Raw genomic sequence first — 15,870 nt, 5'->3', positions numbered from 1 at the left:
GATGTCATATTTCTATCATATATAATTTTATCAACTTACATTCTAAAAAAAAATTATTTACTATGCTCTAAAATTAAGTTGGAAAAAAAAAATCTAATCAGTTGGTACTTTATTCATTTTTCATGATCAAGTGAAAAAAAATTAATAATATTGGATGCCCCCATAGTCTCCACCATTGAGCTACAGGGGCAAGGACATTTTGAATCAAAATTGATTTTTCTATTGGTTCTTCCTTTCCTCCCTTATACTCTCCCCTTTTCATAAAAAAGGTTAGACTCAATAATTTTCATCTTTATGTTTACAATAATATTTTGTTTTATGTTTTTAATACTAACCTAGAGTCTACAGATCAAAGTTGTTGAAAATTATGTTCATTCTCATTCTTGGCGCTGTTAGTCTAGTTTGAACACGGACAAATTCAGTTTCCTGTTATATATGGCACTGTATATAAAAAGGAAATTAAAAAAAAGTAGAATTTGATTATGGCTAATTTCACCCATTATATTTATTACAAGAAAAACTTTAGATAAAAATTATTTTTTTGTACTTTTAGCTTGGTCGTAAACATTAACGTTACATCACGCACACACACATAAAAGGCAAATCAAATTATTTTATATCCCTAAATTTTATGAGGAAGGATGCTATAAATATTAACAATACATCTCTGACACACAAAGACATCTAAAATTATATCACTAAGTTTTATGATGTGTTACGGTTTGCTTTAAAATATGGTACAAGGTTTATGAGAGACCGGCTTATAAATAAAAATTAAATTTGTCATAAAGGGAGTAAAATGGAAAATAATTAATTTCTAAATTAGAATTAAATTAGAATAAGCTGTGCAGATCTTATAATTTTTGTTCACTAATTCGCCCACCACATAATGTTTTAATATTTCCAACTTTGTATAATCTAAAAAGTATAAAAATGAAGATTACGACTTTCAGCCTGCAGTTCCTTTTAATGGAAGAAGTGAGTAAATGTTGATGCGATATCGGTAGCTGACCTTGTCAAAGAATGCTTGGGCCATGATCATTCAAAAATACCCTTAATTGATCTTTAGCTCAACATTTTGTATAATACGTTAGTTAATTTTTTAAAATTATGATTACTATCAATTATTTAATTCTTAAAACTGTTAAACAAAAGACATTTTGTTTATTTGTTGATATTTTTATAAGGTTAAAATATATTTTTAATCTTATAAATATTAAAATATTGAAAATTTATCTGAATAAAATTTTAATATATTTTTAGTTCTCATAAAATTAAAATATATTATTTTTTTCTTGAAGTAAGATTTAAACATTCCAAATTATTTATTACATTTTTGGTTATATGTATAATTAATTACATCAATTATATATATGTATAATCAATATAAAAACTCATAATTTAAATTTATCTGAATCTACATTCAGACCAAATAATAATAATGTATTTTAATTTTGTAAAGATAAAAAATTTATTAAATTTTTACAAAAATGAATTCCAAAAATTTATATATTTATCAAATAAAAAATTAGCCAAGATACTTCCTGTGATTTTGTTATCACTTTTCTGTTTCAGGCTTCATATTCCGTTAGTTTTGGTTGTAATTAATACTGATCCTGGAACACTTGAATATTAATTCATTTTGACTCTTCAAAATTTTTTTTTCATAAAGATAAATTCTTTAGTATTTTTTGTGTTAATTTTTAAGTAAAGTTAACATTTCAATTTGATAATTAATTTTAAAAGCTGACTTTTATTATTATATAAAGTAAAACTTGAAAAAGCAAAACGAATAATACTTAAAAAGTTTCACCTATTATTTTCCCTTTTTATAGTTAGGGTAATTTAGAATATTACTCCAACAATTTTGTTGGTTCTCAAGCATCATTGGTTATCTATGGATATCTCATCAAAGTTCTTGGCCTGGCCGGCTTGAAGAGTCAAGTCTTGTATGCAGCCACGAGTCACGACTTTAATTAACACGAAAGAACTAATTATTCACTTCAATGGTTAGCGACTAAAATTAAATATAAGTTTTTTTCCTATTAAACCACGTTTTCTTGAACCACTAGTCCCTCATTTTTGGAAACAAGAATGCGATACACAGAATTACAACTATTTGATCTTAACTACAAATATGCTCAATATGCAAATATGTACATCGCAAAACAGAATTTAAATAAGACTCTCAAATTTGAAGAAAAAAAAAAGAAAAAAGAAAGAAGATAGCAATGACTACAATGCAAATTGAACAACCTGGCAATACAATGATACAACATCGATTGTAAGCAACACTAAACAGTGATACTATACGAGGAAAAAGATTGAAGTTTGAACCACACATGATCAAGGAAATGAAAATAGGCATGCCGCCATGATCTACAAATCAGCAAAGGAGCAATCACTATCCAAAGTCCCACAACAAATCCAATTGTGGCACTAACAAAAAACCAATTCACTCCATGCCCATGACTTCCTTCATAACTATGAGTTTTCCCATTGGAGCTGCAGTTTATGGGCAGTGATGGACCACATAGATTGTTGCCAATAAATCTGAAGGCATCAAAGGTTTGCAATTGAGTTCCTGTTGGAATTTTTCCCTTCAAATGATTATAAGACACGTCTAACATGCTCAAAAAGCTCAAATTAGAAATGGTTGGAGGGATTTCATCAGAAAGTTGATTCCTCGAAAAATCAATGGTTTGTAACGATCCCATATTACCAATACCTTCTGGAATAGGACCAATCAATTGGTTGTGGGACAAGTTCAAAAAGTACAATCCATTTAGATCTGTGATTTCTCTAGGAATTTCTCCTAATAATTTGTTACTTGACAGATCAATACTTGTTACCAAACCCAGAATGTTTCCATACTCATCTCCTCTTCCTTTTAGCCATAGTAGCACACTAACTATACCTGATACCGAAGAGTATTCTGTATTATTTGGTGCATGAGAATAGATTTGGGGATATGGACTCCGGTTCACTAGTGTCATGGCACTCAAGTTACGGAAACAGCTGGGTATATTGCCAGACAAACTATTTTTTGCAAGGTCTAAAACCTGAAGAAGACTCATCTGACATATTTCATTTGGAATGTGACCGGAAAAACTGTTTGATCGAAGGCAGAGGATTTTCATATTTGAGAGCTTTTCTCCAACCCATGTTGGAATACATCCTGAAAGATTATTTTCTCCAAGATCCAAGGATATCAATTGGCTAGTCTTCTTCAAACTGGTAGGAAATATTCCCGAAAGCAAGTTGTTACGAATTTCTAATGACTGCAGCTCAGCCAAGGAACCCATGGATGGGGGGAAGTTCCCAACAAAATGGTTGCTTTGTAAATTCACTTCCACTAGAAATGGCCAATCAATCCAATATTAAGGAATTTCTCCTGACAGATTATTTGATGCAAGATTGAGAAATTCTAATTGCATTGCCTTGTCCTGATTGTTACATAAAAATTCTTGCATGGATTCAGAGAATGAATTGGTTGAAAGGTCTAACTCATACACATCATTTGAAAGATAGGGTAATTTACCACATAAGTGATTTGTGCTTAGATCAACAGTTTGGATAGATATTGGATTTTGTAATGTAGTCACAAGCTCACCATGGATATGATTATGAGAGAGGTTTAAATGCAAAACCTGAGAGTGTGGTTCCCAGAACCAAGTGGGAATAGAATCTAAAATCCCCGTGTTAGACAGTCCAATATATTGAAGTTTGTTTTGTGATTGAATCCACGATGGAAAGTTGGGACCTATCTGCCATGATGTCACATCCAAATAGGTAAGTTGAAAATTAGGAATCCAATTAGGACCCACTTTTAAAGTGAAATTGTTCCCTGATGCAATAAACTCCTTCAAGCTTGTAAGATTTGCAAGATCATCTTCGTTGACAACTCCTTGAAAATTATTGCCATCAATATGAAGAACTGACAATTTAGAGAGTGATCCAAGACTTTCAAATGGATTTCCACTGAATTTATTAATAGAGAGATCGAGAAATGTTAAATCTATCTCCCTTGAGTTGCGGAGATTTCCCAAAAAAGTCGGAATTGTTCCTTCAAGTTGATTATATGACAAATAAAGTTCAACAAGAGAAGTCAAATTTCGCAGGGCATCAGAAATAGTCCCATGTAAGTTGTTGTCCATTAGGTTCAGGAACTTGAGACGATGAAGACCGCATAAGCAATTAGGTATAAAAGATGAAAATGAATTTCCAGACAAGTCAAGATTTTGAAGAAGTGTGAGGTTTCGAATACCACCAGGAATCGGACCTTGAATTTCATTACCCTGTAATTGAAGAGAAACAAGTTTCTTCAATTTGAATATCCACTTGGGGACAAAAGAAATGGCCGAGGAATAACTAGTGAAGGAAAGATGGAGAGTTTGTAGAGATGAGAAGTTGAGCAAGGATGGTTCATTATAGTGAGGGAGTGTGCAGTATGACAAATATAGGTGGGTCAAAGAAGGAAGAGATTGGAGAGTGTGTAGCCAATGAAATGCTTTGGATAGGTTTGCATAACTCAAATAAAGATATTCAAGCTTCCACATACTTGATACCCATTCTACATTTTCAGCAAACAGATAATTACCTCCAAGGCGAAGATAGAGCAAATTGTCGAGATTCCCAATCTGAGATGGAATTGTTCCATTGGCTGTACACTTATATTATGTACTTTTATTTTGTCCAACTTTAACTTTAATTAGTGAGGCTCACGCGGGGTTTGTGCTTTTTAAACTTTCTTTTTTCTGTGTAACAACTTTCACGTTGTAGTTTTCTTCCTTTCACATCCAAATTCTTTAATTCCAATACTAAGTCTGTAGTGATTGACAGAAAAAAACAGCAAATGTTTATAACATATCAAATTGTTTAAAGATCACTGTGAAAGAAGGAACGTACATTCAACACCCAAAGATGAATACAAATTAAAATTTAATTTTTAAAGATCACTTTGTAAAAGAGACGACGTCTAAGGTGAACCACTTTCATAAGTGATCCACTGTGAATGATTTTTTTTTTATATCCGTTGGATTCTTTTATGCCTACAGATTTATCGTAGGACATAGCACACGGAAACCCCAACCTCCTCCTACCAATCTCTACAATCACCTTCGTCATTGTTGGAAACAAATTTGCTCCAAAGGCAGCCTATTCTGATATGCACTCATAATTGGATTGAAATGGATGTAATACCCAGTAATAAGTGAATATTTGAAATCTCATTTCAAGAGAGATTCAAGCACCAAGGGATCAATTTCAAAGTCATTAGACTGTCATAAAATCTATTGATTTGAATATTAATTATCACTAAACCCTCTTATTCGGAAAACCTATATATAGAAAAGCCAAAATGTTATTTGATCAATGAAAATATTACCCATAAGAGATTTACCCCAAAAAACTTTACTCCTTCCTTCTAATACATATACCCTTGATAATAACAAAATCTATACCTTTTATGAATTTATCCAGGTTGATATTGATTGAATGGAAGTTTAAAATTAAATGGATAATAAAAATAAGTTTATGTAAGTTTTTTATTCATAAAAATCAAAGATAATTACTAGAGTTTTACAATAACAAATCCACTTGTTCAACCAATTAAACTAGATCCCATTAGTGTATGTAAGTAATTTTACACTTGTCCTAGATTTTAATTTGACAGTTCATGATCAAATCTAATGGTTAATATTTATTTTTCATTCATGTGAAAAAAAAAACAATTACTACAACTCTTGACTCGTGATGAAATCAATAATAGAAAAAACAATAAAGATATTGAGTGGGATAGAGTAAGACAGTACATTATCCCACAAAGTGATATAATAATTCATTACATTAAAAATTAACTTCCACCAAAGCTGAAATAAACAAGTCTAGGCTGTCAGTTTGATGATTGAGAAGAGTCTAAAATAGCATCAGGAAGATAAGGAAACAAAAAATGGTGAAAAAACTAAATAATACGAAAAAACTTCATTATGCAGAACAAAGACAGTAAAATTCGTCCTCATTTCTATCTCTGTAGTCATTCCCATGGATGAGGGTAAGTTCCCAACAGAATGGTTGCTTTGTAAATTCACTTCCACTAGAAATGGCCAAATCATCCAACAATTTGGTATTTCTCCTGACAAATTATTTGATGCAAGATTCAGAAATTCTAATTTCATGGATTCAGAGAATGAATTGCTTGAAAGATCTAACCGAAACACATCACTTGAAAGATAGGATAATTTACCACATAAGTGATTTGAGCTTAGATCAATAGTATGGATAGATAATGGATTCTTTAATGTAGTCCCAAGCTCACCATGGATATGATTGTGAGAGAGGTTTAAATACAAAACCTGAGAAAGTGCTTCTCACATCCGTATGGGAATAGAATCTAAAATCCCCGTGTTAGACAGTCCAACATCTTGAAGTTTGTTTTGTGACTGAATCCATGATGGAAAATTGGCACCTTACTGCCAGGATCTCACATCCAAAGAGGTAAGCTGAAAATTAGGAAGCCAATTGGGACCCACTTTTAAAGTGAAATTGTTCCCTGATGCATGAAACTCCTTCAAGCTTGTAAGATTTCTAAGATCATTTTCCTTGACAACTCTTTGAAAAGATTGCCATCAATATGAAGAGATGACAATTTAGAGATATTCATGAGATGACAATTTAGAGAGTGATCAAAGACTTTCAAATCAATTTCCACTGAATTTATCAATAGACAGATCAAGATATCTTAATGTTGAAAGTTTTCCAAATGATCTAGAAAGGGCACCACCAATTGAGTTGTTGTAAAAATCTAGCATGTCAACATTTTTAAAAACTCCAATTTAATCCGTCAAATTGGGTTATTTTATCATCTAGGGATAAATTTTTTGTGTTTTTTTTCTCATGTGGGTACTTTTCAAATTATGCTCCAAAAGTGAATAAGTGGTATTATAACATTTAAGTTATAAGTCTAACATCTATTATGACTTAATATTTTTTTTTAACTTAAATCGTAAAATTATTTATGTCTCCTTTTTTTATTACTTCAAAGTCATTTAGATATATTTTTTTAATTTTACGACTTCAAAGTTATAAGTTTTTTCTATTACGATTTTAAAGTGATAAGTTTTATTTTTTTACTTTATTTTTCCTTTTACGACTTTATAGTCATTTTTTAATTTTAGAATTTTTTATTTTCTTGTATTTTATTTTTTTATTTTGTTTTCCTTTTTAAAAAAATTGTTAACTAGTATTTATTTAATTATTAAATAAATTGTTTTCCTTTATAGTCATTTGCTAAAATTGTCTCCCATGAAATCTCATTTCAAGAGAGATTCAAGCACCAAGGGATCAATTTCAAAGTCATTAGACTGTCATAAAATCTATTGATTTGAATATTAATTACCACTAAACCCTCTTATTCGGAAAACCTATATATAGAAAAGCGCAAATGTTATTTGATCAATGAAAATATTACCCATAAGAGATTTACCCCAAAAAACTTTACTCCTTCCTTCTAATACATATACCCTTGATAATAACAAAATCTATACCTTTTATGAATTTATCCAGGTTGATATTGATTGAATGGAAGTTTAAAATTAAATGGATAATAAAAATAAATTTATGTAAGTTTTTTATTCATAGAAATCAAAGATAATTACTAGAGAGTTTTACAATAATAAATCCACTTGTTCAACCAATTAAACTAGATCCCATTAGTGTATGTAAGTAATTTTACACTTGTCCTAGATTTTAATTTGACAGTTCATGATCAAATCTAATGTTTAATATTTATTTTTCATTCATGTGAAAAAAAAAAAAACTCACTTGATACCTCCCTGCTTGTTTGCAATCCATGGGTTCTCACCAAGTTTTATGTTAGCTTAAATAGTTAACTTTCCTGATTATGTGGCCTTGTGTTGCCTCTCATACGATATAATATGACATTTGTATCACAAATTAAATACCTATATTTTAGAAACCCTTAACCCGAACCTTAAGATTCCATTTCCAAATTTCTGCAACTATTCTTCATTTGTGGTCAAATATGCCAAGGGCATTTGTTTTAATCGACTTTGAACATGCGCCGAATAGGAGATTCTGACATTGTGGAAAATAGGCTGCGAACTCCCATATACTATGATTGATCGAGTTAGAAACTGATCGTTTCTTCCAGCAGATGGATATTGAGTTTTTGTTGCACTGAAGTGTTTTGGATAATTGTGGACAGTCATCATCCTAGAGATATATTTCTCAATGGGGTAATGTCAATTTTTGCCCCAACTGTTAGCCATAAGGCATTAATAAAATGGCATGAGAATTGATTAGAAGCAACTCAATAAATTCTTGCTAAATGCAACTTGTTAACCACCATATACTATGATTGACACCCATGTCAAAAAAAAAAATCACAGATTGAAAATGTTAAATCTTGTAAGATGATAGGATTCCTAGAGCAATTCAACCTTCTATTTTGGATTGTTACGGAACTTGTGGATCACACCATATCTATGCCACTTAAGGACCTCACAAAATCAAACACCGCATTATTTTAAGCCACAATAAATTTTATTATACATTTTTACCAGCTGATCTTCCAAAATTGTGTAATGAGACATAAATCAAGTAATTATCCATAGCTTAAGTAAGCAATGACAGATCATTGAAAATTGATTTCTGCAGCTTTAGTTTGTTCAATTTACTTGAGCGTCAATCATATGATCCACTGCTTGATAATTGGCTGGAGCATATACACTTGATATGTACTTTGTGGGCATGAGGATCTTCTTCCAAGTCCATTGGTCCCTCAAACTTGATTTTAGCATGCCTTGCTTTCTCTGACCCTGTGACCTAACAAAATGTTCAAGTTGGGTTTGTGGGTCTTCTCGGATTAATTCCATTAGTTGGAGAAACAATTACTACAACTCTTGGCTCGTGATGAAGTCAATAATAGGAAAAACAATAAAGATATTTGAGTGGGATAGAGTAAGATAGTACATTTCACACATGCAAATTATCCCACAAAGTGATATAACAATTCATTACATTATAAATTAACTTCCACCAAAGCTGAAATAAACAAGTCTAGGCTGTCAGTTTGATGATTGAGAAGAGTCTAAAATAACATCAGGAAGAGAAGGAAACAAAAGATTGTGAAAAAACTAAATAATACGAAAAAACTTAATTATGCAGAACAAAGACAGTAAAATTCGTCCTCATTTCTATCTCTGTAGTCATTCCCATGGATGAGGGTAAGTTCCCAAAAAAATGGTTGCTTTGAAAATTCAATTTAGATAAAATAATTACTTAATTATTATTTGTTAAATGAAATTTAGATAATTTAGATAATTTTTAAATAATGTTATAGAATTTTATTTGTTAAATGAATAAATAAAATATTTACTTAATTATTAAATAATTAATTTTTTTATAATTTTTGAAAAAAATTAGAAACAAAAAAATAAAATACAAGTAAGTAAAAAATTCTAAAGTTAAAAAAATTAAACGTAAAAAAAAAAGAAACACAATTTCAAAAGTCATAAAAAGAAAAAAAAAATTAAACTTACAGTTTTGAAGTCTTAAGTTAAAAAAATTTTAAAAAAGACTTACGACTTTGAATAGTAAAATTAAAAAAAAAATTTACGACTTTGAAGTCCCATATAAAAAAAATTACATTAAACTCATAAATAATTTTATCACTTTCATTAGAAAAAAAGTCAAGTTACGACTTCCAACTCATATATCATAATACCAAAAAAAGTCTACGATTTCCAACTAATATATCATAATACCTGATATGACTTATTGTTTTTTGGAAAATAATTTGAAAAATACCCCTGAATGTTAATAAGCCGTCAAATTGACTGAAAGTTGTGAGTCCATGGGAAATACAAAGAGCTAGAATTTCTAAAATATCATTAACCTGTTGGTTGAGTTTGAGATATAAGAAATCAATCTCCCCCAAGTTGCAGAGATTACCCCCAAGAAGTTCGAATGGTTGCTTCAGATTGATTAATTGATAAATCAAGTTCAACAAGAGAAGTCAAATTTCCCCAGACATCATAAATAGTCCTATGCAAATTGCTGTACCTTAGGTCCAAATACTTGAGACGATGAAGACCGTATAACCAATCAAGTATAGAATATGAGAATGAATTTTGAGACAAGTCAAGATTTTAAAGAAGTGTGAGGTTTCGAATACCACCAGGGAATCGGATCGACCTTGGATTTCATTACCCAACAACAAGGGAATATTTGAAATCTCATTTCAAGAGAGATTCAAACATATGAATAAATTTCAAAGAAACATAACTTAAAAAAAAAAATAGATACACTTGTGTATGTAGATGCAATGACAACAATTCCCAAGGTACAACTCTTATCCATTAAATATAACAACATTACTGAAAATTGAAATATAATGGATTAGTTTGTTTAAATTTATTTGTTGACATAAATTGATCAACCTGCCAATACAATGATACAACATCGGTGTATTCTAAGCAACACTAAACACTGATACTACATGAGTAAAAAGATTGAAGTTTGAACCACACATGATCAAGGAAATGAAAATAGGCATACCTCCATGATCTACAAATCAGTAAAGGAGCAATCACTATCCAGAATCCCACAACAAATCCAATTGTCGCACCAACAAAAAACCAATTCACTCCATGCCCATCACTTCCTTCATAACTATGAGTTTTCCCATTGGACCAGCAGTTTATGGGCAGTGGTGGGCCACATAGATTGTTGCCAATAAAGCTGGAGGCATCAAAGGTTTGCAATTGAGTTCCTGTTGGAATTTTTCCCTTCAAATGATTATAAGACACGTCTAGCATGCTCAAAAAGCTCAAATTTGAAATGGTTGGAGGGATTTCACCAGAAAGTTGATTCCTAGAAAAATCAATGGATTGTAATGATCCCATATTACCAATGCCTTGTGGAATATGACCAATCAATTGGTTGTGGGACAAGTTCAAAAAGTTCAATCCATTTAGATTTGTGATTTTTTTAGGTATTTCTCCTAATAATTTGTTACTTGATAGATCAATGCTTGTTACCAAACCCAGAATGTTTCTATACTCATCTCCTCTTCCTTTCAGCCATAGTAGCACACTAACTATGCTATACCAGGAAGTGTAAAGCATAACAAGTTGTGCTTGAGAATAGATATGAGGATCTGTACTTTGGTTCTTTAGTGTCATGGCACTCAAGTTACTGAAACAGCTCGGTATATTGCCAGACAAATTGTTTTGTGCAAGGTCTAAAACCTGAAGAAGACTCATCTGACATATTTCATTTGGAATGTGGCCGGTAAAACTGTTTGATCGAAGGAGGAGGATTTTCACATTTAAGAGCTTTTCTCCAACCCATGTTGGAATACTTCCTGAAAGATTATTTTCCCCAAGGTCCAAGGATATCAATTGGTTATTCTTCTTCAAACTGGTTGGAAATATTCCTGAGAGTGTGTTGTTACGAATTTGTAACGACTGCAGGTCTGCCAAGGAACCCATGGATTGGGGTAAGTTCCCAACAAAATGGTTGCTTTGTAAATTTACATACACAAGAGATGTCCAATTCATCCAGCAATCAGGTATCTCTCCTGACAAATTATTTGATGCAAGATTCAGAAATTCTAATTGCACTGGCCCGTCCTGATGCTTACATAAAAAGTCATTCATGGATTCAGAGAATGAATTGCTTGAAAGATCTAACTGAAACACATCACTTGAAAGATAGGGTAATTTACCACACAAGTGATTTGAGCTTAGATCAATAGTTTGGATAGATATTGGATTCTTTAATGTAGTCTCAATCTCACCATGGATATGATTATAAGAGAGGTTTAAATACAAAATCTGAGAAGGTGTTTCCCAGAACCAGGTGGGAATAGAATCTAAAATCCCCGTGTTAGACAGTCCAACATATTGAAGTTTGTTTTGTGACTGAATCCACGATGGAAAGTTGGGACTTAACTGCCATGATGTCACATCCAAATAGGAAAGCCGAAAATTAGGACGCCAATTGGGACCCACTTTTAAAGTGAAATTGTTCCCTGATGCTCCAAACTCCGTCAAGCTTGTAAGATTTGCAAGATCATCTTCCTTGACAACTCCATGAAAAAGATTGCCATCAATATAAAGAGATGACAATTTAGAGAGTGATCCAAGACTTTCAAATGGATTTCCACTGAATTTATTAATAGACAGATTGAGAAATCTTAATGATGAAAGTTTTCCAAATGATCTAGGAAGAGCACCACCAATTGAGTTGTTGGAAAAATCTAGCAGCACAATATTTTCAAATGCCCCAATATGATCTGTCAGATTGCCTGAAAGTTGTGAACTCTGAACTGCAAGTCTTGTGAGTCCATGGGAAATACAAGGAGCAAGAATTTCTAAAAGTTCATTAACCTGTTGGTTGAGTTTGAGATATGATAAACGTATCACCCTTAAGTTGCAGACATTACCCAAAGAAGTTGGAATGTTTCCTTCAAGTTGACTATATGATAAATCAAGTTCAACAAGAGAAGTCAAATTTCCCAAAGAAGTTGGAATGTTTCCTTCAAGTTGACTATATGACAAATCAAGTCTAATCAGAGAAGTCAAATTTCCTAAAGAAGGTGGAATGGTTCCTTCAAGTTGATTATTTGATAAATAAAGTTCAACAAGAGAAGTCAAATTTCCCAAAGAAGTTGGAATAGTTCCTTCAAGTTGATTCCGTGATAAATCAAGTTCAACAAGAGAAGTCAAATTTCCCAGGGCATCAGAAATAGTCCCAAGCAAGTTGTTGTAACTTAGGTCCAGATACATGAGACGATGAAGACCGTATAAGCAATCAGGTATAGAAGATGAGAATGAATTTCCAGACAAGTCAAGATTTTGAAGAAGTGTGAGGTTTCGAATACCACCAGGAATCGAACCTTGAATTTCATTACTCTGTAATTGAAGAGAAACAAGTTTCTTCAATTTGAATATCCACTTGGGGACAAAAGAAATGGCAGGGGAATAACTAGTACGGTAAAGATGGAGAGTTTGCAGAGATGAGAAGTTGAGCAAGGATGGTTCATTATAGTGAGGGAGTGTGCAGTCTGACAAATATAGGTGGGTCAAAGAAGGAAGAGATTGGAGAGTGTGTAGCCAATGAAATGCTTTGGATAGGTTTGCTTTACTCAAATGAAGATATTCAAGCTTCCACATACTTGATACCCATTCTACATTTTCAGCTAACAGATCATAACTACCTCCAAGGCCAAGATAGACCAAATTGGAGAGATTCCCAATCTGAGATGGAATCTTCCCCATGAATCCAGAAGAGAGGTCGAGGTGAGTCAAGGAGGTCATTGCACAAAGAAAAGAAGGAATTGCCATACCTTCAAAATAATTGTCGCTCAAGTCAAGATATCGAAGCTTAGAGAGATTCCCGATCTGAGAGGGTACTGTTCCGTCGTCAACAACAGAACTCAGGTCAAGATACACCAAATTTGAGAGATTTCCAATCTGAGGAGGAATCTTCCCATGGAATCCACTATCAGAGAGGTTGAGGTGAGTCAAGGAAGTCATTGTCCCAAGGAAAGAAGGAATTGACATACCTTCAAAATCATTGCCGCTCAAGTCCAAGTAATTCAAATGCTTTAAATCAGCCAAACAAGGACTTATCTCTCCACCAAAGCTCCATCTCCGATAAGCTTCCTCATCGTAGAAAGCATAATCTGAAGAGCTGAGGTGAAGCTGAAGAAGATGGGAAGTAAGGTTGTGGCAGAGGACTCCATACCAGTGGCAACAGTTGGTATTATTATGATTCCAAGACCAAAGCCTATTGGAAGGATCTATGAGATTATTCTTAAACTTCAAAAGTGTCTCACGCTCACTTGGGATGCACACACTCTCTCTGCATGGTAAGCTCAACAACCAAAGCTGGACAAAGACAAGAATATAAATGGAGGAGGAATTCATGATCACACAAGGATATATCAAACAGCTTAATTGTATAAGTGCTTCTTGCCTCTGCATATTAAACTTACTTCTTTCTATTATTTATACTGATGCAAGTGTCTCTCTTTTCTTTTTTCTTTTTTTTAGGTTGCCTTTTTTTAATTATTGACTTTATTATCCAATTCTCCCGACTTAATTCTTAGAATAGGAAATAATTTTGAATTTACTTTATCTATCTCCTTTTTTAAAAATCCTATATACACAAAATTTTGTATTGACTTTAACTATTATTTAATCAATCCTTTCGTAAAATTTTGTTAATTAAACAATAAAAGTCTAACATTTTATTAAAAAAAATTCAAGTCTTCTATTTCATGATATCCCAACCCATAATTAATATTAAATTATTAAAATTTCAATATCCAAACTAAAAATAATGTAAAAGAAAATTGTCTTCTAAACAAAATGGCCCACTCCATCAAGTCCATCTCAAGGTTTTTAATTTTTTCATCTTAAACCTTTGGACAGTCCACAAAGTACAGCTATGTTATTGTCTCTGACTTCAACTTGAACCATAGCCCATAGGCCACAAAAAATATATAAATGATAAATACATCAATTATAAGAAAAGGGTCTAATTTAAAGACTATTTTGATTAAAAAATCTATATAAAAAAGATTATTTCGTTCATATCTAGTTATTTAATTTTGATTAATTTTTTAATTCACAAAATAATATTCTCTTATATATAAAAAAAAAGACTAGATTTAATCGTCATTAATTGGAATGGTTGTTGTATCAAATTTTCAATATTCAAACTAAAAATAATGTAAAAGAAAATTGTCTTCTAAACAAACCATGGCCCACTCCATCAAGTCTATCTCAAGGTTTTTAATTTTTTCATCTTAAACCTTTGGACAGTCCACAAAGTCCAGCCATGTTATTATTGTCTCTGACTTCAACTTGAACCATAGCCCATAGACCACAAAAAATATATAAATGATAAATACATCAATTATAGGAAAAGGGTCTAATTTAAATACTATTTTGATTAAAGACCACCGTGAAAGAAGAAACATTCAACACGCAAACATGAATACAGAATTTCATTTTTAAAGATCACTCTGTAAAAGAGACGAAGTCTAAGTGATCCACTGTGAACAATTTTTTTACATCCGTTGGATTCTTTTATACCTAGAGATTTATCGTAGGACATAGCACACCCAAACCCCAACCCCCTCCTACGTACCAACCTTCTACAATCACCATCGTCATTGTTGGAAACAAATTTGGCAGCTGTATGTTTTTTATTATTTTCACCACCATGTTTTTTATCACAATCTTCTTATCAGAATTTCATTTTTAAAGATCACTCTGTAAAATGATTTATTTATTTTTATATCCGTTGGATTCTTTTATGCCTGCAGATTTATCGTAGGACATAGCACACGGAAACCCCAACCTCCTCCTACCAATCTTCTACAATCACCTTCGTCATTGTTGGAAACAAATTTGCTCCAAAGGCAGCCAATTCTAATATGCACTCATAATTGGATGGAAATGGATGTAATACCCAGTAATATGTGAATATTTGAAATCTCATTTCAAGAGAAATTCAAGCACCAAGGGATCAATTTCAAAGTTAAGCAACTGACCTATGCCCATCACTTCCTTCATAACTATGAGTTTTCACATTGGAGCTACAGTTATAGGCAGTGGTGGACAACATAGATTGTTGCCAATAAAGCTGGAGGCATCAAAGGTTTGCAATTGAGTTCCTGTTGGCATTTTTCCCTTCAATGATAATACCTGAGCGAAAAGATTGAAGTTTGAACCACACATGATCAAGGAAATGAAAATAGGCATACCGCCACGATCTACAAATCAGCAAAGGAGCAATCACTATCCAGAATCCCACAACAAATCCAATTGTCGC

This window comes from Glycine max, chromosome 16, assembly GCF_000004515.6.
Source record: "Glycine max cultivar Williams 82 chromosome 16, Glycine_max_v4.0, whole genome shotgun sequence".
Taxonomy (NCBI): domain Eukaryota; kingdom Viridiplantae; phylum Streptophyta; class Magnoliopsida; order Fabales; family Fabaceae; genus Glycine; species Glycine max.
Note: the sequence above shows the minus strand (reverse complement) of the source record.